Consider the following 23,328-nt stretch of genomic DNA (forward strand, 5'->3'; position numbering starts at 1 on the left):
AGCATGTTTAAAAGGACAAAGCAGGGAATTTACTTGCCTATGAAAAAGGGTTCTATGATCTTTTTTGTGTCTGCGTGATAACAAAGGTTTGTACGTGTGGCAAAATTTGGTCTGAGATCTCCTGAAAAAATATGAATAATCAAATTGGCTTGGAGAGGTTTGCAACAGAAAGGTCCATATAATTCTCATATAATACACAAATCTGTATTATTTCATCAAACATTTAACTTCTTTGCGACATGTTTTAAATTATAGAAAAAGATCTTTATCAAATAATTTCGTAGGTCCTAAAATTATCTCAGTTTCACTTCAGTGAATGATTTTACTATATTCTAATACAATTTTACATAAATTCCGTTTTTCAAACCACAGAGGTCAGATGCTGTAGTAAACTAAAAATTGGCATAGCAAAGACAAAAAAAGAGAATGGAAGGAAATATCCTATTAGGAGTCAGGAAAAGCTTTATTCTGTGAAGGAAAAAAGAAAACCTAATCTCAATGGGAAATGTAATAAGTCTGAGTCCTAAATAGCTTCCAATTTGTCAAGTCAGAGTTTAATACTTGTTTTACAACACGAAACAGATGCATCCTTTATAACATTAAAATGTGGACTATTAAAATGAGATATTACTTTGAAAATCAGTTTTATCTTCTCGTGGAATTAAACAATGTATATTCCACTTTATCTGTTGCTTATTACTCTCTTGTTTTCAACACCACCCCCCCTTTTTTTGGATTAAAAAACCCTCTTTATTCAAAGGAACCTAAACACCATAATGGAGTTCCTAGCAGCTTAAATCTGTTTGGCAGAAAACATTTCATGCGTTGTGGTATTCCTGAAGCATCCAGGGAGCCCTAGCATTCTCTGAGGCTAGGTCTTACGTACATGAGCATTTTTTAAAGTTAAACACACAACCATATGTAAGACTAGTGCTATTAAAATAATTTTCTAGTAGTACTACGTATAGATGTTAGGGAGAAGGAATAGAAACTATAAAAAATAAATTCAACAGTATTGTGTGGTTTTCAGACTCACACTAAATTAGATTCTCTGGGGTTGAGGCAATTTACATATTTAACAAGACTTTTGAGAAGTTACTGAGTTACTACAGTTTGAGAACCACTATACTAGAAGTCTGTGTGGAAAACACACACGAATTCAAAATATTTGAGTTTTACACTATTCCACACAATTACTTCCCCAGAAATGTCTGTTATTTTGGTGTATTTCCTTCTGAAAGTTTTCCTTTGCTTAAGTAACTACAGCTATGTAGTTCCGTCCTTTTACATAAGCAAGTCTTTCCATATTTATATATACACATAAATATGTATAATATATATCAATCAACATTTTAATGGCTGCCTATTCATTCTGTTCAATAGATATACCACAACTTACCTCATTAAGCTCTCACTGCTAGAAATTTAGGGCACTATTACACAAAATGCTACGTGAGGAGCCATGGACAAATACCTCGGAGCACCTGTCCAGTTACTGCCTTTGTAATTTCACAGTCACAGGACACACACTGCTGAACAGCCAGCTGGAAGGACTGTGCCAATTTACAGCGTCACCAGCAGCACACAGTGCTGCCTGTATCCCCACATCCTTGACAAGCCGAGTTACATCTTTTTAATCTCTGCCAATCTGACCGACCAAATATGGATATTTGGGTTTTCTGGTTCTGCTTAGTAGTCACTATGGTTAATTTAAAATAGTTCAGGTTTAAAACATAAATGAAACCAAATTTATGGCATAACAGCAGCAGAGGTTAATTATTTTCCTTCCAAGACTAAACGCCAAATTCCTATAGGACTATTTTAAAAAAACATATCAAATAACCATAACTTGTAAGAACAGGTACCTTTAGATCAGCTTTAACCATAACATAATGAGGTGATGATTGAATTCACCTGTCAATTTGGGAAGTATACCTGGATGCAGCTTTTTTTTTTTTTAAGGCTAATATACTATTTCTTGAGCTACTGACACTGACTCATTGAACGCCTATCTTTTGCCAAACATGATGAAAGGAAATCCCCACTATGAAACTGAACTTGGAAAATACGTGATAACATATAGCTAATAGCCTTTAGAAGCTGAGGACAATGCTGTACTTGAGGACCTTCCTTGACAGTCAATATACTGATCCCCTGGCCCTGAGCCAGTCTATCGGCACCATTTTTCAAACAGCATTTGCTCACTTCATGTCTCTGTGTCACATTTTGGTAATTCTCATGATATTCCAAACGTCCTCATTATTATTTTATTTGTTATAGTGATCTGTAATCGGTGGGAGGTGAGGAAGCTGCATGAGAAAAGTCTGAGGCTAGCAGAGGTTGGTTCATGAGGTTGAAGGAAAGAAGCCGTCTCCGTAACAAAGGCGTGCAAAGTGAAGCAGCATATGTTGATGGAGATGCTGTAGCAAGTTATCCAGAAGACCTACCTAAAGATAATTCATGAAGGTGGTTGCACTAAGCAACAGATATTTCAATGTAGATGAGACAGCCTTACATTTAAACAAAATGCCACCTAGGATTTTCATAGCTAGAGAGGAGAAGTCAGTGCCTGGCTTCAAAGCTTCAAAGGACAGGCTGATTCCCTTGTTAGGGGCTAAAGCAGCTGGTAACTTTAAGTGGAAGCCAATTCTCATTTACCATTCCAGAACCCTTAAGAATGATGCTATATCTACTCTGCCTGTCCTCTAGAAATGGAACAACAAAGCCTGGATGACAGCACATATATCTGTTCACAACATGGTTTCCTGAATGTTTTAAGCCCACTGTTGAGACATTGCTCAGAAAAAAAGATTCCTTTCAAAATACAACTCATTGGCAATGCACCTGGTCACCCAAGAGCTCTGATGGAGATGTACAAGACACCTGTTGTGGGACTTCCCTGGTGGTGCAGTGGTTAAGAATCTGCCTGCCAATGCAGGGGACACAGGTTCGAGCCCTGGTCCAGGAAGATCCCACATGCCGCGGAGCAACTAAGCCCGTGCGCCACAACTACTGAGCCTGCGCTCTAGAGCCCGTGAGCCACAACTACTGGGCCCACGTGCCACAACTACTGAAGCCCACGTGCCTAGAGTCCGTGGAATGCAACAAGAGAAGCCACCGCAATGAGAAGCCCATGCATCGCAACTAAGAGTAGCCCCCGCTCGCTGCAACTAGAGAAAGCCCGTGCACAGCAACGAAGACCCAATGCGGCCAAAATAAATAAATAAACAAACAAATAAATAAATAGACTCATGCTGTGTTCATGCCTGCTAATACAAATTCCATTCTGGAGCCCATGGATCAAGGAGTAGTTGTGACTTTCAAGTTTTATTATTAAAGAAATACATTTCATAAGGCTATAGCTGCCATAGACAAGTGATTCCGCTGATGCATCTGGGCAAAGTCAACTGAAACCTTCTGGAAAGGATTCACCATTCTAGATACCATTAAGAACATTCGTGATTTATGGGAAGAGGTCAAAATATCAACATTCAGAGGAGCTTGGAAGCAGCTGATTCTAACCCTCATAGATGACTTGAAGGGGTTCAAGACTTCAGTGGAGGTAGTAACTGTAGATGTGGTGGAAACAGCAAGAGAACTAGAATTAGAAGTGGAGGCTGAAGATGTGACTGAATTGCTGCAATCTCACGAGAAAACCTGAATGTATAAGGAGCTGCTGCTTCTTATGGGTGAGCAGTGAAAGCGGTTTCTTGAGATGGAGTCTACTCTGGGTGAAGATGCTGTGAAGGCTGTTGAAATGACAAAGGATCTAGAGTATAACATAAACTTAGTTGATAAGACAGCGGCAGCGTTAGAGAGGGCTGACTCCAATTTTGAAAGAAGTTCTAATGTGGGTAAAATACTGTCAAACAGCACTGCACGCTGCAGAGACGTCGTTCATAAAGGGAAGCGTCAGTTGATGCAGCAAACCTCACTGCTGTCTTATTTTAAGTAATTGTCACGGCCCCCCAGCCCTCAGCAACCACGACCCTCATCAGTCAGCAGCCATCAACGCCAAGGCGAGACCCTCCAGCAGCAAAGAAGATGACGACTCACTGAAGGCTCAGATGATGGTTAGCGTTTTTTTAGCAATAAAAAACTTTACGGCACTTTAAAATTAGGCATGTACATTGTTTTTAAAGATATAACACTACTGCATACCTAGCAGACTCCAGTATAGTGTAAACATAACTTTTATACACACTGGGAAACAAAAAAAATTCACGCGTCTCACTTGATTGTGATGTTGGCTTTACTGAGGTGGTCTGGAACCCAACCCGAATTACCTCCGAGGTGTGTCTGTATAGTGCGTGAAGGGCTACAGAGCAATACACAAGCAAGCACTTCCTAGTGCTAGGCACAGGATCTGTGGGAACACAGAGAAGCTAAGGGAGGTTTACTTCAAGAAATGTCTAAGCTAAAACCTAAAGAATGAGTAGGTGGGGGCGGGGGAAGGATGCTTCCAGACAGAGGTAACTGAATCTCTTTCACCAAAAGGTGAAGAAGGAGCGTTAGAAGTTGAGGGAAGTAAAGTCGTTTAGACTCTTTGGGAGGCAGGGCAAGGGGAGGTACCAAACGATTAAGGCTGGACCGATCTTAACAACTACAGTTGGAACTTGAAATTTAATACTTCCAATCTCTTTCCTGAGGGTGTATAGTTAAAACATCATTAGGAAAAGTTACAATCAAAGGGATATTAGCCATACTACTGCAGAAATCAATACGATATGAATTTCTTATTAATGGCTTGAAACACTTATCATTTGTTTCTATTACAAAGCTAAAGGGAAATTTTTGCCTAATGTTAACCACATGATGAGCTGAAGTTTAAATTATCTTTTCAATAAGCATCTTGATTCCCTGTCTACGATGCAATACTTTCTCTAGTTTGTCAGTTTCTCCTTAAAATTTCCATCAAATTGCCAAGAGCCAATGTGATAAAAAGCAAGTTTCAGCTGCATCAGAATTACCTGGAAGACTTGTTAAAACACAGGTTTCTGAGCTCCCAGACTAGAGTTTCTGATTCTGTAAGTATGGGGAGGGGTTGGAGGTTGTATATTTCTAACAAGTTCCCAGGTGATGCTGATGCTGGGGTCCTGAACCACATCTTGAGATCACTGCATCACATTGTAAGCGTACCTGAGTAAAGGTACGAGGGAAAAAGAACTGTCTCTGGACTCTTACCTATGGTAGAAACAGTCAGGTGTCCAAATTTAACTTAGTTGAACTGCATTTTCCAAACATCTTGAGGAACTGACATTCCAATCTTCCTGTCTGAATTTACTGTTCAACCAGTAGGAATTCTACTAATAGTCTACCTCTAATTTCGCACAGAGCGGTTAAATACTTGAAGCTTGTCAATAACGTCTAGCAAGAACCATCAGCTAAGAGCACTGTGCCTTTGAAAGCTCTCTGAAACCACTTTAGTCTGGCTGCTGCTACTACTACTAAGTGAAATTATATCCTTCCAAAATGATCTAGTGTACAAATAAGGTCCTTTATAAGTCAAAGGATTTTTAACATGAACAACAATCTTTTCTTTAAAAACACAGCAAATAAATTTTAAGATAGTGAAAATGGAGATTATAAACAACTGCAATGCATTTTACTAAGAAAGCCCAACATTTACATTAAGTTAACTTAATACATTAAGTTATTCTATTGAATTAAATATGTGATTATAATCATTGGTAATTCTGCATCATCTCTGGGGGGGCTTGACACTTCGGCGAACACAAGTTAGCTACATATGAGGTTCACACTGTCATCTAAACGTGCTGTTGGCACAATTTTATGATCAATACACACACAGACAAGCAACCGTGATTTCACTTTCGTTCCAATTAGAATTATTAATCTTAATAATGCATAGTTAGCAATGATGCATTAAAGATTTTCAAAAACTGCTGAAAACAAAATTATGCATATAATTATAACAACAACATTAGTTCACTGACTCCTTGGAAGGCTGCATGCACTGCACTAAGTACTTAATTTTCACGCTCTTTACCTCAGTCTTCTGGTGCAAGGAAATGTAACCCAGAGAACTTAAGTAACTTGCCAAAAATGATAGAACTGTTAAATAGACAGCTGGGACATTTCTGGCATTCTTTTGAGACACTATTATAGAAGAAACTACTGGAGTACTTCTAAGTTGTAATATTGAAGTATTTAATTTAATTTAGCATATACAAATTTGACCTCAATCCCTTTTTCCTCCTGACTCTTCATAGGACGCCCTCAATAACCAACAGACATGCAGGTGAAGCCCAGAATTATCCTCAACCTCCAAGGGAGGAAGCAGGAGTGGAGCTTCACTCTCCTCCTCAAGAAACAAAAGAGCAGGGCTAGAAGGGAAGGCTTGCCTCTCCCCCAGGAGACACGGATCAGAGACCAGCAGGTTACGTGCATTTAGAACAGAAGCTGCTGGACCCCATCCTCCCAACCTCAGGTGATGCTCTGGGCCATGATGACCTTAACTGCCACATGTAGTTTAGAAGCTGAGATGGCTTCTTCCAGGGCTTCAGCTGCAGGAGACAGTTTGCCGCCTGATTCCTGGATTTCCCTGGACTAGAGCAGACACAGTTTTCCCTGAGTTTCTGCTCTGTGATGTGACATATCTGCACTTGATCCTTCAGAGCACATTATTCTACAATGATCATTCTCTTTCATTTGTTCACCAAACTTTTTAAAACTTAGAAACTGTATGCCAGTTCCGGGGGGGAAGAGGGGTGAGAAAGAGAAAAAAAAAGGGAAAACAGAAGGAAGGAATGGTCTGTGTTCATTCTATGTTTTTCCTTAAGAACTGTCATTCCTTTTCTGTCACAGCTCACCCATTTGCTACCAAAGCAGCCTATAGCTACCTCTAGCACTGACATCACATTAAGTATAATTGCTTGTTGCTTGTTTGCACCCCACACTGGATCTAAATGCCTTGAGAGCAGGGGACATGTGATCTGTTCTTTTATGCTATCTACACATACCGCCACTTGGTACACTGGACGGGATTCATATTAACTACACACTTCAGTTCTCCCATCGTTTAAGTAGATATAATACATATTCTAACTTCACAGGGCTATTGTAAGGGTAAAATTAGTAAGAAAGAAAAACTGAAAGTACTATACACTGCATAATTAATAGTATTCCTCAACCTTAATCTCCATAAGAAACTGGAGGGCTTATTAAAGCATTCATAACACAGACGCCTCACTCCTTTGTGTGTGTGCTAAACAACGGAGTTCACGGCCAGTTAGTTCCCACCCTGTATTTACTCTCTTGACATCTATTTCTGGAAATCTGTGTCAAGTATGTGAGCAACAAAAAATAAGAGGAAAGATCAAGAAATCATATCCTAAAGGTTAAAACTGTTGTTTAAACACTATCGAGAGAAAATAAAAACAGAAAATTTTAACCAAACTAAACATTCTGTACAAAGTAAAATCATCTCTCACTTAACACAAGTTCCCATTACGTCAGAAGACTGATCTCCACTTTTTAACTCTGCGATTAACAATTTTATAATAAAACCAAGAAGAAATAAAACCGTAACTCTGAATCTAACACTGGAAACCAACCCTTCTGCTTATCGCTGATTATGGCCCCTCTATTGAGTTAACTTGTCTCCCTGAGAAAGAGATGTTCAAGTTCTAAGCCCTGGAACTTGTGAATGTGATCTTATTTTAAAATAGGGTCTTTGTAGATGTAATTAAGTTAAGATCAGGTAATTAGAGTGGGCCCTGAATCCCATGAGTGGTATCTTTATAAGAGAAAGGGGAGGGAGACTCGGGTACAGAGACAGAGGAGACACGCGCCGGCAAGAAGGCCATGTGACAATGGAAGCAGAGATTGGAGTGATGCATGCAGCTACAAAGCCAAGGAGGGCCACGGAACTCCAAGGACCGCTGGGGGCCTCCAGAGGCTAGGAAGAGGCAGGAAAGGATTCTTCTCTAGACCTTTCAGAGGAAGCACGGCCCTGCTGACACCCTGATTTCAGACTTCTAGCCTCTGAGACTGTGAGAGAATAAATTCCTTTTGTTTTTAAGCCACTGAATTTGTGGTGATTTGTTACAGCCGCCCTAAGAAATTAATAGAGCCTAGAAAAGAGGAACATCTATCAGTTACAGCAGAAAGAGTTCAAAATAAATAGTTTTACGGCATCCATTTTTCCCAGTTGCCTTACAAAGTTAGAGGGAAAGCATTTGGAAGATAAGATTTCACTAGAAGGAATGACAACATACAAATGACCCCTGAACAACACAGGGGTTAGGGGTGATGACCCGCTGCACAGTCAGAAATCCACGTATAACTTCCATCTGGCCCTCCACATACACGGTTCCACATCTACAGATTCAGCCAACAGCAGATCACACAGTACTGCAGTATTTACTATCGAAAACAAATCCGCGTTTAAGTGGACCCTGTGCTGTTCATGGGTGAACTGTATTGTCTTTTCACCTCCTCCCCATGTAAGAGCATGTTCATCAGGGAGCAGCCATAAGGCTACTTCTAGAAAATGCTACCCAAGGGTGCTTCTATTCTATGTACATCTTACTAATACTTGATTGTTTTGTACACACATTGATCTTGGTTTGGCATTCTGTCACAGCCACAGAAACCTCTCATTCTGTGATCCAATACTTGTTTTCTAACAGTCAACCTGTGTAACTCTCCCTTCGGTGCTTTCCTGCATTACTGATGTTGCGTTGAATATTTAAAGGTGCAGTAGACACGTGGTACCCTGCCCCTTTCACAGTCATCTAGCTACACTCATCTGCTTTGGGTACTGTGGCTACTCAGATCTAATAATTTCCTGCAAAAGTAGAAACGAAGCACTGCCCCGTATACAGCAGCCTGTTCTCTGAGTCATGCAAAAACCAGTACTGATTTCTGATAGCATAATTTATAATCCCTGAGGGAAATCCATCATGGGCTAGGATAACCCTATGCATTTGTTCATGCTTGATATTACATCTAAGTAAAGCAAAACCACAAAAACTGACAAGCATACTTCAAGTAACAGGTGTATTCCTGAAGGAAAAGAAAATGAAACAAAAGTATTGGCAAAACTTGGGGAGTTTCTGTGAACTGTGACTCTTAGATATAGGTCGTGAGGCCCAGCTGGGTTCTGCTTCGGTGAGCAGCTTTCACTGTCATCAAAACTCTGCTCCCAATTTCCAACTCTGGTGTTAAACTGGGAAAAGTTCATTTCTAATTCGGGTTCTGTATATCTTACCATAAAGACTTAGGACCTGCAAGAGGCCAACAGAGTGATACACTTCGACAGAGCTAATGCCTTACCCAGGGCTAGCACACTTACCTGCTTTAAACTCACATCTATCCCGGCTGGGAGAGAATGCTGCAGGACCAAAGGAGCAGCATGTGTATTATTTAAAGATTTAGATGTCCAGTGTGACCCAGATGGAATGATTTTTCCAAATAAATTATATCTATTTTTTGACAAATAAGGTATCTAACCCAAATCAATACTAAATGGCCTTCCTTTTCTCTTTTTTTTTTTTTTTTTGGCGGTACACGGGCCTCTCACTGTTGCAGCCTCTCCCACTGCGGAGCACAGGCTCCGGACGCGCAGGCTCAGCGGCCATGGTTCACGGGCCCAGCCGCTCCGCGGCATGTGGGATCTCCCCGGACCGGGGCACAAACCCGTGTCCCCTGCATCGGCAGGCGGACTCTCCACCACTGCGCCACCAGGGAAGCCCTAAATGGCCTTCTCTTGAAAACATTTTATTAGTACAAAGAAAGAGAAAAGCTGTATTTCTTTACAGACACTGGAGGAGACTGGTAACTCGATCTGGAGGCCACAAATGTATCTCCTATCTAGCTTTAGATCACCCTTTCCCAAAAGTGTGTGGACAGCATTTATTTATAGTCGTTTCCTAAACGGCTCTGCCTCACTAAATACGGAATTGTAAGCAGAATTAGCTCAGTGTTATGTTACAAAGACACCATCATGCTGTGCTGGTGTATTTTAATAGATTCTTTCTCAAGGTTCGACTGTACAAAGAGTGCTTCCACTTACGCAAGGCCTCAGGATCAGGTGAGACCTTATCTATACATTCTCTACCCAGGCTCAAAATCTCCCAGCCAGGGCTTCCCTGGTGGCACAGTGGTTGAGAGTCCACCTGCCGATGCAGGGGACACGGGTTCGTGCCCTGGTCCAGGAAGATCCCACATGCCGCAGAGCGGCTAGGCCCATAAGCCATGGCCGCTGAGCCAGCATGTCCGGAGCCTGTGCTCCGCAACGAGAGAGGCCACGACAGTGAGAGGCCCACATAACGCAAAAAAAAAAAAAAAAAAAAATCTCCCAGCCAGGGACTCCTTCAAAACTTTAATAAAAGATATCACTTGATCTCCCCAGCAGACCAAACCAAACCAAACCAAACTACAAATACACAAACATACAAATAGCTGTATTAATTTCTAAAGGTTCCCATACCCACCCAGGGTTCTATAAACTTCACATTAAAAATTGCTGGGGGGCTTCCCTGGTGGCGCAGTGGTTGAGAGTCCGCCTGCCGATGCAGGGGACACGGGTTCGTGCCCCGGTCCGGGAAGATCCCACATGCCGCGGAGCGACTGGGCCCGTGAGCCATGGCCGCTGAGCCTGCGCGTCCGGAGCCTGTGCTCCACAACGGGAGAGGCCGCAACAGTGAGAGGCCCGCGTACCGCAAAAAAAAACCCCAAAAAAACCACACACACAAAAATTGCTGGGACTTCCCTGATGGTCCAGTGGTTAAGACTCTGCATTCCCAAGGCAGGGGGCCCAGGTTCGATCCCTGGTCAGGGAACTAGATCCCACATGCATAAGAGAAGGAAGGAAGGAAGGGAGGGAGGGAGGAAGGAAGGAAGGAAGGAAGGAAAAAAGGAAGGATGGAAGGAAGGAAGGAAGGAAGGAAGGAAGGGCGGATGAAAGAAAGAACGAACGAAAGAAAGAATTGCTGAAGCAAGATTATAAAATCAGAAATCTTTGGAAAACAGAAATGTTTACATTTCTGTACTATTGGTAATTCTTTCCTGGGGTTGGGTGGGGGGAGAGAAGAGAGGCATAGGCAAAAGACTTGAATGTTTTCGGTTTTCCGTGGGATGTATAATGAAACTTAGGAGTGTAATCAAACGCCGACTGGCATTTTCTTCAAAATACTCCACACACAAAAAAACCCCAAACCATAAAAAGTGGGAGAAGTGCAGGAGAGAGAGATGTCCAGCAAATGTTGATGGTAGCGGAAGCTGCTAGGCACCTGGGGTTTCACTCTCTACTTTTGTGTATGTTTGGACATTTTCACAATTACAAATTTAAAATTTTACAAAAAGAACCCTCCAGCTAATCAAGACATCAAAATGTTAAGACATAATTTGACATCTGTGGACACTGAGATCCTAGCTATGGTCACAGAACCAAAGAACAGACATGTAGACAGCTAGGGCTGATTCCATGATGCCAAGTTGTCTCAGATCTCACCTGGGGCTTTAAACTTCCTTCCCAAACAAGAAGAGAAGAAACAGGACAGGTTAGTTTTGGATACAGGCTCCAAGAGGGAGGGAGAGAAGGAGGGTATGAAGGGGCTTGACATCCACTTACATAGTGGCAAGTCCTCTTTTTTGGGCCGTTCTGAAAGTCAGGGCTCTCGTGAGAAAAAGAAAGAATATGCCATCCTGACGACATCCTTTGGAGAATGTCTTTAGCACGTGAAACTGAAGAAATATATGTGTCCAAAACAATTGGGGAGTTTGGGAAGAAAACAGCCCATGAATTCAAAATATCACTAAGTATGGTCACTTTAAGATTTGGACTGGGCTTTCCGGCCGACCTTTCTCCGCCTGTGAGGGCCCTGGCTTTATAAGGAAGCTATATGCCAAGACGGATAAGTGAATTAAATTGAATGCTCGGTGGCAGAGTTTGGCAGGCGATTCATCACCAGGGAAGTCTCAAGTACTGCTGGCTGGATTTTAAAGTACTTTGTCTAACTAGGCTGGACACGCCTGCCTCTGGGCACACACATTTTCTTTAAGTTAGCAGGAGAACTGCTTCGTCAGCCCCTCTTTCTTACAGTCAACTCAATTATCATGGTCTCGGAAGACAGCGTTAGCACGGATAACCTCGGGGATAATTTTTAGGAAACTCATTTTAACTGTTAGTTTCAATCTCCTCTTTAACCAAAATCTTTTATTTAGCAACCCATAAATCATCAAATTTGTTTGAGCTCTTTTACAAATCATCAAATTTGTTACTCTGTAGTTTCAACTGGATGCCTAATGATAACAATATAAAAAACTCCTGCATACTAAATGTGCCCTTGAAAACTGTTTTCTCATTTTTCCCAATAACCTCATAAATTAGGCATTGTTCTCTCCATTCTAACAGATATGGAAATGGAAGCTTGCTCAGAGAGTTAAACAGAGCATTCTGAGATCAGACAAGTAGTAAGTGACAGAGCCAGGATCTGAACCTAGGGCCTGACCTGCCCTTTGCAGTATGCTGCATCATTTCTACGAAAAAAGGAAGAAACAAAAAAGGGAATCAAAAAAGGCAGGCAGCAAAAGACGGAAGAAGAAAACTGGAAAACACATTGGCAAATCTTTCTTTTTAATTTTTATTTTTATATTGGAGCATAGCTGATTAACAATGTTGTGTTAGTTTCAGGTGTACAGCAAGGTGATTCAGTTATACATATACATATATCCATTCTTTTCCAAATTCTTTTCCTATTTAGGTTATTACAGAATGTTAAGCAGCGTTCCCTGTGCTATACAGCAGGTCCTTGTCGGTTATCTATTTTAAATATAGCAGTGTGTACATGTCAATCCCAAACTCCCTAACTATCCCTCCCCCCTGGCCTTCCTCCCAGTAATCCTAAATTTGTTCTGTAAGTCTGTTTCTGTTTTGTAAATAAGTTCATTTGTATCATTTTTTTTGTTTTTAGATTCTGCATATAGCGAATCATGTGATAGTTGTCTTTCTCTGTCTGACTTACTTCACTTAGTATGATAATCTCCAGGTCCACCCATGCTGCTGCAAATGGCATTATTTCGTTCCTTTTTATGGCTGAGTAGTATTCCACTGTATATATGTGCCACATCTTCTTTATCCATGCCTCTGTCGATGGACGTTTAGGTTGCTTCCATGTCTTGGCTATTGTAAACTGTGCTGCAATGAACATTGGGGTGCACGTATCCTTTCGAACCATGGTTTTCGCTGCATATACGCCCAGGAGTGGGATTGCTGGGTTATATGGTAGCTCTACTTTTAGTTTCTTAAGGAATCTCTATACTGTTCTCTACATTGCCAAATCTTTATGAACGGCATGACCTTGGACAGACTAACACTGGCTTTTACTTTTTGGTACCACCTTCAGGCAGCTGATATAAAACTTCTAAGTGACCCTGTTTTATACTCAAGTTACTGTCTTTATTCATTTTTTAAAACAAACATACATTCAGATTCTTACTAAGATGATCTTCATGGAGAAAAGTGTCATTAAAGACGCTAAGACTTTAACATGGCACCAGGTATGGAAAACTCAATAAACAGTCAGTTCTTCTGAGTGGCATCAGCACTGCCATGAATTTCTGTTATCGTGATCTATACTGGAGTCGGGGATAAAAGGGTGTCTCCAAATGACAGATCACGCAAATTTACAAATACCTAAAATGAGTAATATTGGGAACTAGAAGTGTTTCTAAGTAAAGCTAAAAGCCACCTCAGTCTCACTCAGGCCTGCTTCATGTTCCTCCTCTGCTCCCCACCTCAGTGAATGGCCTGTTATTGAGACTGCCAGCCAGCCGACAGCCTGCACGGCTCTCAACGCCTCCGCTGCCTTTCAACTATCACTGACGTTTAGAATCCTTGAGGAAAGTCCTGAACAGAATTTTACAGGGGAAAACCAGCTGAAAAAGTCGTAACTCTGCATAACCATCTGCCAGGACCCAGACTTCCTGCTAGCTGGTAAAAACTAACAACATGGGCTTCCCTGGTGGCGCAGTGGTTGAGAGTCCGCCTGCCGATGCAGGGGACACGGGTTCACGCCCTGGTCCGGGAAGATCCCACATGCCGCGGAGCGGCTGGGCCCGTGAGCCATGGCCACTGAGCCTGCGCGTCCGGAGCCTGTGCTCCGCAGCGGGAGAGGCCACAACAGTGAGAGGCCCGCGTACCGCAAAAAAAAAACAAAAACAAAAACAACCTAACAACGTGCTGTGATTGAAAAACCATTTCTGTGTGTCAGAGGACCAGACTTTTGACTGATACCCGCCATTAAGGAGAGCTGGGACTTCAGGGCTAAAGAAAGGCACCAGACACAGTGTTGGATGTTTTCCATAACGCTGTTTTTCATTCTTACAGCTCAGTGAGGGAGGTGTATCATTCACGCTTTAAAAAAAGGATGCAAAGGCTCAGAGAGTTAGATGCCCTGCCCAAGTTTACGAAGCAAAAAGATTTGGAATTCAAACCTCAATCTGTGTACCACATTATACTATACCATATGACTTCCCATCTATAAAATTTTTAAAGAAAAACAAACCCAAGGATATTGTAGAGAAATCTGTTGCTGTATTTCTCAAAAATGCACTGAGTATAAGCAGCATCAACTTTGTCCACACTTTATTTCACATCAGAGAAACACCTAAATACCTGAGTCAAAGTACACAAGCCAAATTTCCTAATACTAACAAAGTGGCTGAGAAGAGTGGGACACAGACTGTGGTGAACTACTCGTATCTCCAATTCCCTTGGACTCAATATAGACACAATAAAATATAATTTGACAGTGCAGAAAACCGAAGAAAATTTACAGGCAAAGTCTCTCTGCCTGTTGCCAAAGGAGTGTGGAGCACAGACATATTAGGCCTGACAAATATTTGAAAGCTGAAGTTGGCAATTATCTTAAACACAGAGCATAAAAATCATGCTTCTTAAACTGCCAAAAATGCTGACTTAAAAAACAAAATATCTTTGTGAAACAAGGTACGTGGGACTGCTATGAACACACTCATAAAACAGAATTAAAAATAAGAAAACCAGCAGACAGTTTTAACCCTTTGCTTGTTCAATTCCAAATGCAATATTTCTAATAGTCGTTCAAGTGATCTATTCATCAAATAACAAGGAAAACTCACAGCTCAATGCAGGAACAATTGGTTTATGTGCTAAAAAATGATGATAAGCCTGTGGGTTATGGGTAGTAAGTCTAAGGTAATTCCTACCCGTTACAGAAACACTCCACTGATTTGGGCATTTATTTTTGATAAATGCAGAGTTATGTGGGGAGGGAGGGGTGGGAAGAAGAGATTAAATATTGGCAGCGAATCTTACTGCACTCACATAAAAAGCCAATGTTCCAGAAATACCAATACAGATATTCCTCCTATGATATTCCGACATGCAGAATTTCATTACTACTGAGTTTAGAAATAAATGTATTTGTGTGTGCTTGCACGCATGTGTGTGTGTGTTTGTGTAATCCAACACCATTCTCTCAGAAAGCAATGTCAAAGGAGGGGAATCGAGAGATTAGGGGCAGAGGTTCTGTTTCTGAAATACAATCAGTAGTACTTTGCACCCAGTCCCTGCACAGGACTGCAGAGAAAATGGGACAGCGGGGAGAGAGGCAGGAAGAAAGAGATACACAGAGAAGCAATCATGAGAGACCACCAATGGTCCGCTGTCTGGTCACTGACACAGCTGATTCTCCCCTTGGTGTAAGCAGAGAGTGCTTTTTGTCTGTTCTCTTGGCTTATCTTTAAAGTCACTACTATCCTACTATGGCATTCATCACACATAATTACTCTGAGGATTTAACAGGCTGATGACAGAGCCCTGTTATGTGGCTGCAGTGTTACTCCATGGGAAGCTGAATGTGTGTGTTCCGAGTGAACAAAGAACTTTTCAATACACTGTTGTATCACTTGACATCCACAATCCACAAACAACTGAACAAAACACAAGGTTGGATTTTAAAATTAGGCCTTGGCAATTAATGGCACAAGACTCATTTTACTAGATTCCAGAAAAGCGAAACTGCAGATGTTTGAAAGATGTGCAGTGCTCATCTGCTTCTGACAGTCACTGCAACGTCCACGAAGTCCTGCCTACGGGTATTTCTCTGAATGCTCAGATCAAGCACTGCAAAGGGCAAGTTAAGAGATAACTATACAAAAATAACTACATCTATTCAAGAAGTTACATTCATTTCAGTTTCATGAATTTTTTTTCTTTGGTAATCTTTGCCCAATTTTATGAAAGAACTTCTGTTAATTTAATTCTGAGTAAGTATAAAGCATTTACAAAGCAAGCTCCAATACGTCCCAGCAAACCAGCCTGCCACTGCCACTCACCTTCTGAAACACACATCCAGTGTGCACCTGTGGCCACCACGGACCCTTTCCCTCAGGCGCCTTTAGCCCGTCAAGCTTGAGGCAGGTCAAGGATGGCTGGGCTGTGGTTGTACTCTGGCGGGGCTCAACCACACCCAGGGTTAGTGCCCAAACAGGCATCAGATTAAGGCCACAGGCTCACTCTGAGCCTTCAACTGAGTGTCACAACCACTAAGTGTCTCGTGCTGGATCAGACGGCAGATATTCTGGAAAGTTACTGAAATCAAAACGAGCCTTTGTGCTACTGCTAATATATGCCCATTTAAAAGCACATGACTAGAATATTAACTTTATTTCATATGTTGTAATTCTAATGACATCTCAGCTATATGCCTAGAGACAAATGTCAGATAAAATTATTTTTTCTATTCTGTATTTAATAAAAGGATATATATATATATATATATATATATATAGTTTTTTTTTTTCCCCCTGCAAAGAATATCCAAACTAAAGACGGTTGAAAATCTTCAGGACATTGTACCTAAAATAACGAATGTATTTCTGAAATACAAAATATCAGCTCCTGGATTAAAGTTCTTAAAACATTTTCTAAACATTATCAATCCTGACCCTTACCTAGTACTCATGTTTTAAGGAGTACCCACTAATTTTTAGTGAAACTAGAAAATCTGAAAAGCGTTCTGGCTGAAATGGTTTTTTACCCAACTGTTGGCGTACTTCATTTGGAAGTACCAGTGATTACCAAGCAGGAACTCTGTCCTGGGGCTGATATTGCTTGGAAGCAGCTGCGTAACACCCTCGCCTTATTCTAAGTTTATATTCTTTGCCAATAAAGACAATGTGAGTTACCAAGGAAGGGGCCCAGAGTGACAAATGGGAGAAATAAAATACAAAGAAGACTGGAAACCAGTTTCAATGAAATACAATGGGCTTCTCTGGCTATGCCCCAGCACCTGCATAACTGAATAAGAAAAATTTTTGAGGGATAAAGGGGACAGGAGGTGAAAATTAAGAACTGTACAGATTCCCTACAGCATGGTAGTTGAGAGCACCAGCTTTGCATCACACTTGACCAGGGTGCAAATAAAATCCCACTTTGTTTCCACTTCATAGATATGTGATCTTAAGTAAATGGACTCTGCAGCCTCAGTTTCCTCATCTGAAAAATGGGGATGACAATATTTATGTCATAGAATTTCCAGAATTAAATTGGATCATAGATGGTAATATGCCAAGCAGAGTACTTGGCACAGAGTAAAGTGAATCAGTAAACAGTGGCCGCTACTATTATTATTGTTTTGATTATTTCATCCATACTTCTTCCCTAGCCTACAAACCGTTTGCTTGCTGCCCCGGGCTCATCTTTTCACCACCTTTTCACCATACTCCAGCCACCCAGTCTTCTTTCTGTTACCTGATTCCTGCCCTAGGGTCTCTGCACTGGTCTCTCCACCTAGAATGTCCTTCCCAAAGATATTAACATGATGATTCCTTCTATGACAACCAGGGCCCAGCTTAACTATCCCCTCCTGAGAGAGGACCTCCCTAACCATCCACTCTAAGGGAACACCACTCATTCTCCAGCAGAACCCCAGGTTTTACTTGTCTGCAGAGCATGTATTCACTTCTGATATCTTCTTATTCACTTTGTGTTTGATTACTATCTGTCTCGCCACACTAGACTGCAAATTGAATGAGAACACAGACTTGTTCACAGCTGTATCTCCTGCACCCAGAACTAGTCCTAAGCACTAGCAGAAGCAGGAAGGAAGGAGGGAGAGAAGCAGGAGTGGATGAAAGGAGGGAGGGAGAGAGGAAAGGAAATCTGAGGCTGGAAAAAATGAATTTGATGCTTTAAAGGTTACTACAGTTTGACAGGGAACCCGGTTTTCTATGTAAGTGGCCAGTAAGTGAATTCTCATACCTAACTGCAGTACTGAAAGGCATGGCATCATGAAAGCAGGATTTCAGATATACACACATACACACACCCACATTCACATGGATACGTATGTTCACTTGCACATCTCAGGATGAACTCTAAGAGTGAGCTGCTGGCCACAGGCTCCTATCCACACGACACGTCAACTCATCCACTATTATTTTTCCTCATCTATAAATTAAACGGCCCGCTTCATTCCTTTTTGTCTGTTTTCTGTTATGACTACATGTGGTTTATTAGGCAAAGAGATTAGTCAAGAATTCTGATCTGTAGGAATGTTTATGTTTTCTTCTAACAGAAACACGATTTCCCGACTTTGGTATTCTGGCAAATCTATTTTGCAAAATATAAGCTCAGAAACTCTGCAAAACTACATTAGCGGGGCTTCATAAAACCTATCAGCAGCATTTTGTTTTATCGATGGAATGGCAATAGTTCAGACAGAAATATGTTGCCTTTTTCATGCTCCGAAGTACGAGAATGTTCAAGAGAAGGGGGTAATTAAAAGCGACCTGCCCTGAAGTAGAGGAAGGAGTGTAATTCTCAACTCAAGTGCCAAAGAAGGATGCAAGTACTTCAGCAAAGTGAGAAAGAGTCCAGAAATCGTCTGTACAGTATTTTTTCTTCCACTTTCACACTAGCAACATGTTAACGTAAATAAATATATTGCATAATGCAAATAGTGAACCGTAAGTTATAACGGAAAGGTACTGCTTGGCAGGAGAAGAAAACTGAGTTGTGCACACGGTTTTGTAAATAATTTGAATTGGTTTTTACACGTTAAATTTTTAATTTTCATTTTACTTCCAACTTCATCATATACAGTTTTAATTTTTATCTAAGAAGAAAAAGTGTGTATTCTACTAGTTTTCTCATAATTACACTAATACTTAATAAAGTATTTAATATGAAGTTTGTGTTTCTGAGACTTGATTTCAAGGTTTAAATCCAGATCATTTTAAAGAAATAAGATGCATCATCAACGTTAAGGCGTTGGCTATAAAACGCTTTGCCTCTAGAATTTCTTGAAATCTCTTCGCAGAAAGACAGCATTTCTAATAGTTTTCAGAAGACTTACTCTACTGACAGAGAAATAAAAAATAAACCTAGTAAAATGCCACTTTGACAATACAGAGGTGAGCTGAAAATGTTCACTTCAGCATATATCCCTTTAATATACATCACTATACCAAGTTCTCCATGAATGTACAGGGAAAAAGTAAAATTTGTCTTCTAAACTTTTCCAATCTGAAGTTGTCACTATCCTGTCTCTCCTAAGACAGGAGAATTCTGAGGTTCCTGGTGAAATGCCATCCATCTCCAAAGCTGGACAGAGCAGAAATACCAAGACAGTGAGATCAGACATTCCAAAACATCACGACTATTTTGGAAAAAAACAGACGGTGTTGAGGAATCCTACTTCCCAAGTTTCCTCGGTGCTCGTTTAAACAACGGAAACCAACAAGGCCATTCTTAGGTTCTGGACTATACCAAAACTGGCAGTGGACCAGATTTGGCTACTGGCTATAGTTTGCTGACCCCTGCTCAAAAGTTCTGTCATTGCGCAAAAGCAATCAAGTTCTTAGCTCTAACATTCCCTTGTCCCTCTTCCTAAACCGTTCCATTGTTCCTCTAAGAACGGTGCTCTCAAATTTTAAATCACCTGAGGGCTTGTTAAAACACAGACCAGTGGTTGAGAGTCTGCCTGCCAATGCAGGGGGCGCGGGTTCGTGCCCCGGTCCGGGAAGATCCCACATGCTGCGGAGCGGCTGGGCCTGTGAGCCATGGCCGCTGAGCCTGCGCGTCCGGAGCCTGTGCTCCACAACGGGAGAGGCCCCGGCAGTGCGAGGCCACAACAGTGAGAGGCCCGCGTACCGCAGAAAAAAAAACAAAAAACCACAGACCGGAGGGCCTCACATCCAGGGTTTCTGACTCAGTAAGTCTAGGGCAGGACTTGATAATTCATATTTCTAACAAGTGCCCAGGTGATGCTCAGGCTGCTGGTCCAGGGACCACACCTTGAGAACCACTGCTCTCAACTTCCTCAGTATTATCAGCAAAGTACAGTACATCCTCAGTCTCTTTTTAGAACATTCCCTCTACTCTCTGGACTCACCTGCAACGTATGTATCTTCTATCTGGTATCTTGGGAGTCCTCATTGGCAGTTCTTCTCCCTCATCCTTCACCTCCAATAAAACGTGAAGTCACGATTACCCGACGTCCCAGAGACGTTTTGATCTACCCACTTCTATCCATCTTCCACCTTACTCCAGACTACCACCTTACTTTTCAACAGCCTTCCCGCTGTGCTCCCCACATGTACTCTGCCTCACTCCAAATATTTTGCAGAATGCATGCAGGATGATCCCTTTAAGATGAAATTCTTCCTTGCTTAAAACCACCCTGCTAAGGGCTTTCCAAGGCTGTACCAGATGGGGCCCCTATCACCTCTTCTGGCCTGGCCTGGTCCTCACGCTGCTCTGACCAGGCTCCTTCCCGGCCTCCATACTTGCTGTTCTCAGCCCAGGATTCTTTCCCTATTCAGTCAGTCAACACTGTTCATCTTCCACTTCCCAGGCCCAAGTCACATCCCCAGGAAAGTCATTCTTGACCCTTCCAGACCAGGCCAAGATCCCCACAATGTGTAGTTTTTTCTAACCATCTGTCTCCACGTTAAAATAATAAAAATAACTAACATTTCTTATACTAGGCATTGTTCCAAGCCCTTCATACATTTCTTTATTTAACCTTCACAAAACCCCACAAGGTAGTTACTGTTAGAACTCTCTCTTCTCCTCCTTCTCTCCTTTATTAAATAAACCACATGAGGGAACGGAGGCACAAAGAGTTAAACAGTTCACCCAAGTTCAACCAGCTAGTAAGTGGAAGAGACAAATGCAAATTCAAGCCATCTGCCTCCAGACCATAAATACTGCCTCTCAAGAGCAGACAACTTGACTAGATTTTAATTTTCATGTGGTCAGACACCATGCAGGCAGAGTTCACAGAGAGCCTGGAATATATTAGGTACACGACTTGCTGAATGAATTAATTGATTATATTTTAGCAGAATATTATATACCATTCACTTGTCCACATTATTTAGGCTTATTTCCAAAAAGGGCTCTCCACCCTGCCATTGGTCTTAGCATAATCCATTACAGACTTTATCTTTAAACAACTGTAGTACCATCATTATGTGGATCAAGTGCTTTAATTCTTTTCACACCCAATATTTTTTATCGACGTGCTAAGCCATTTCACCTACTTATATACATAAATGTAAGCCAGCATAAATAGAACATTAACATATTACCATAATCCAGTTACTAAATTTCTGTGAAAATTATTTTTAGAGAGGAATAGGTATTCTTGCGGAGTATCTTTATATTCAAAGGGTACACAACAGAGCCGTGACAGAGGGATAAAAATACTGTCTTAAATCACCATTGCATTCCATTTATTATTTTAAGACGTGATACATATATCGCTCACAATCCAAATTCTTCCAAACTCAGGAAACTGAACAAACTTTTTAAGACGGGGTTGTTTTCCTTTGCTATTCAAGCTTTCATTCCTACTCACTATCCGAAACTCAGGGACCAAAAATACTTAACTAATGAGGTCTCTTTCAGTATACAAAGTGAGGAACCAAACAGACTCAGATAGTAGAGAATACCTGAGTTTAATCTATTTTGAGATTTAAAATTAAGGAGGGCATGCCATTTGCTTTGGTTGTTTGTCCAAGAGAGGCACAGGTTGAAAAAAAAAAGGACAATGCGGATCACTGAGCACAGTGATCATATTTCTAAATCTCTCCATCACCCGTGGACACAGCACATGATAGATGTCCAACAAAAATTCTGATGAGCGCTTAATGCGTCAATACACAGGCAATATAGTGTTCTCATTCCTAAAGTATGGTTTACGTGTACATTATAAATTTATTTCAAACTTCCTATTATTATGAAACTAGTACTTAAAAATATATAGCTTAGGGCTTCCCTGGTGGCGCAGTGGTTGAGAGTCCCCCTGCCGATGCAGGGGACACGGGTTCGTGCCCCGGTCCGGGGGGATCCCACATGCCGCGGAGCGGCTGGGCCCGTGGGCCATGGCCGCTGAGCCTGCGCGTCCGGAGCCTGTGCTCCGCAACGGGAGAGGCCACAGCAGTGAGAGGCCCGCGTACCGCAAAGAAAAAAAATATATATATAGCTTAACTATCTGTTAAGATAACTGGCAACTCAGGTTGATTTCTGGGAACTCCCTATTCATTAACCTTCAGTTAGGTAGTTAAGAACCTGCCTGCGGAATGTGCTAGCTGTATGACTTTGGGTAAGTAACCAATCACCCTCACACTTCAGACTTCTTGTATGAAAAACGGGGATAACATATCTGCCACATAAGAGTTATTGTAAGGATTTAACGCTTCTAATGTACGTAAAGCAAACAGCATTCCACAAATACACAGTAAATAAGCATCCAGTCAGTATTAGCTGCTATATAGCTACTGTTACGTATACAAACATAAACTTGTACATTGACACTACTTATTACTTTACTAAAATGTGATGATGACTACTGTGATTTAGATATAAATAAGTGTGAATGCCAAAAGCAAAGATATAATGATATTCTGTCAATATCTAACAAGTGGAAAACCACAGTAACAGTGAATCTGAGTTTTACATACCCTTTCAATGGATAGCTTGTTCAAGGGAGAAAACATCTACAAAGATAAATTAGAAAGTGTTTTTTAAAAGACATGATTTAAAATAAATAATCTTGTTGGGAGTCTGCTAAAACATACGCTCCCAAAAAACCCAAAAAACAAGAACCCAGCAAACTAAAGAAAAAATATCCATGTGAATATAATCTGCATATTCTTAGGAAATATTGCCCTGCACAAAGGAAGCACAAAGTACTGAAGCATTTTTACAACAACAATTCCTCCAAGATGAATATAAAGGGCACTTAGAGACGATCCCCACAAGAACCCTCTAGAGTATCTGGAACCGATGACAGTCGGTAATACTAA

The 23,328-nt window shown here is 41.3% G+C and overlaps 1 protein-coding gene and 1 non-coding gene across 12 annotated transcripts in view; one reads left to right on the plus strand and one right to left on the minus strand.

Moving 5' to 3' along the window:
- UBE2E2 (ubiquitin conjugating enzyme E2 E2) overlaps positions 1–23,328 on the minus strand; it is a 369,862-nt gene that overhangs the window by 181,747 nt on the left and 164,787 nt on the right. The window lies entirely within an intron of this gene.
- Positions 10,736–10,808, plus strand: TRNAG-CCC (transfer RNA glycine (anticodon CCC)). The gene has a single exon. It is a non-coding gene; the product is annotated as a tRNA-Gly (tRNA).

The sequence above is a fragment of the Orcinus orca genome, chromosome 5 (genome assembly GCF_937001465.1).
Source record: "Orcinus orca chromosome 5, mOrcOrc1.1, whole genome shotgun sequence".
In the NCBI taxonomy this organism is placed as follows: domain Eukaryota; kingdom Metazoa; phylum Chordata; class Mammalia; order Artiodactyla; family Delphinidae; genus Orcinus; species Orcinus orca.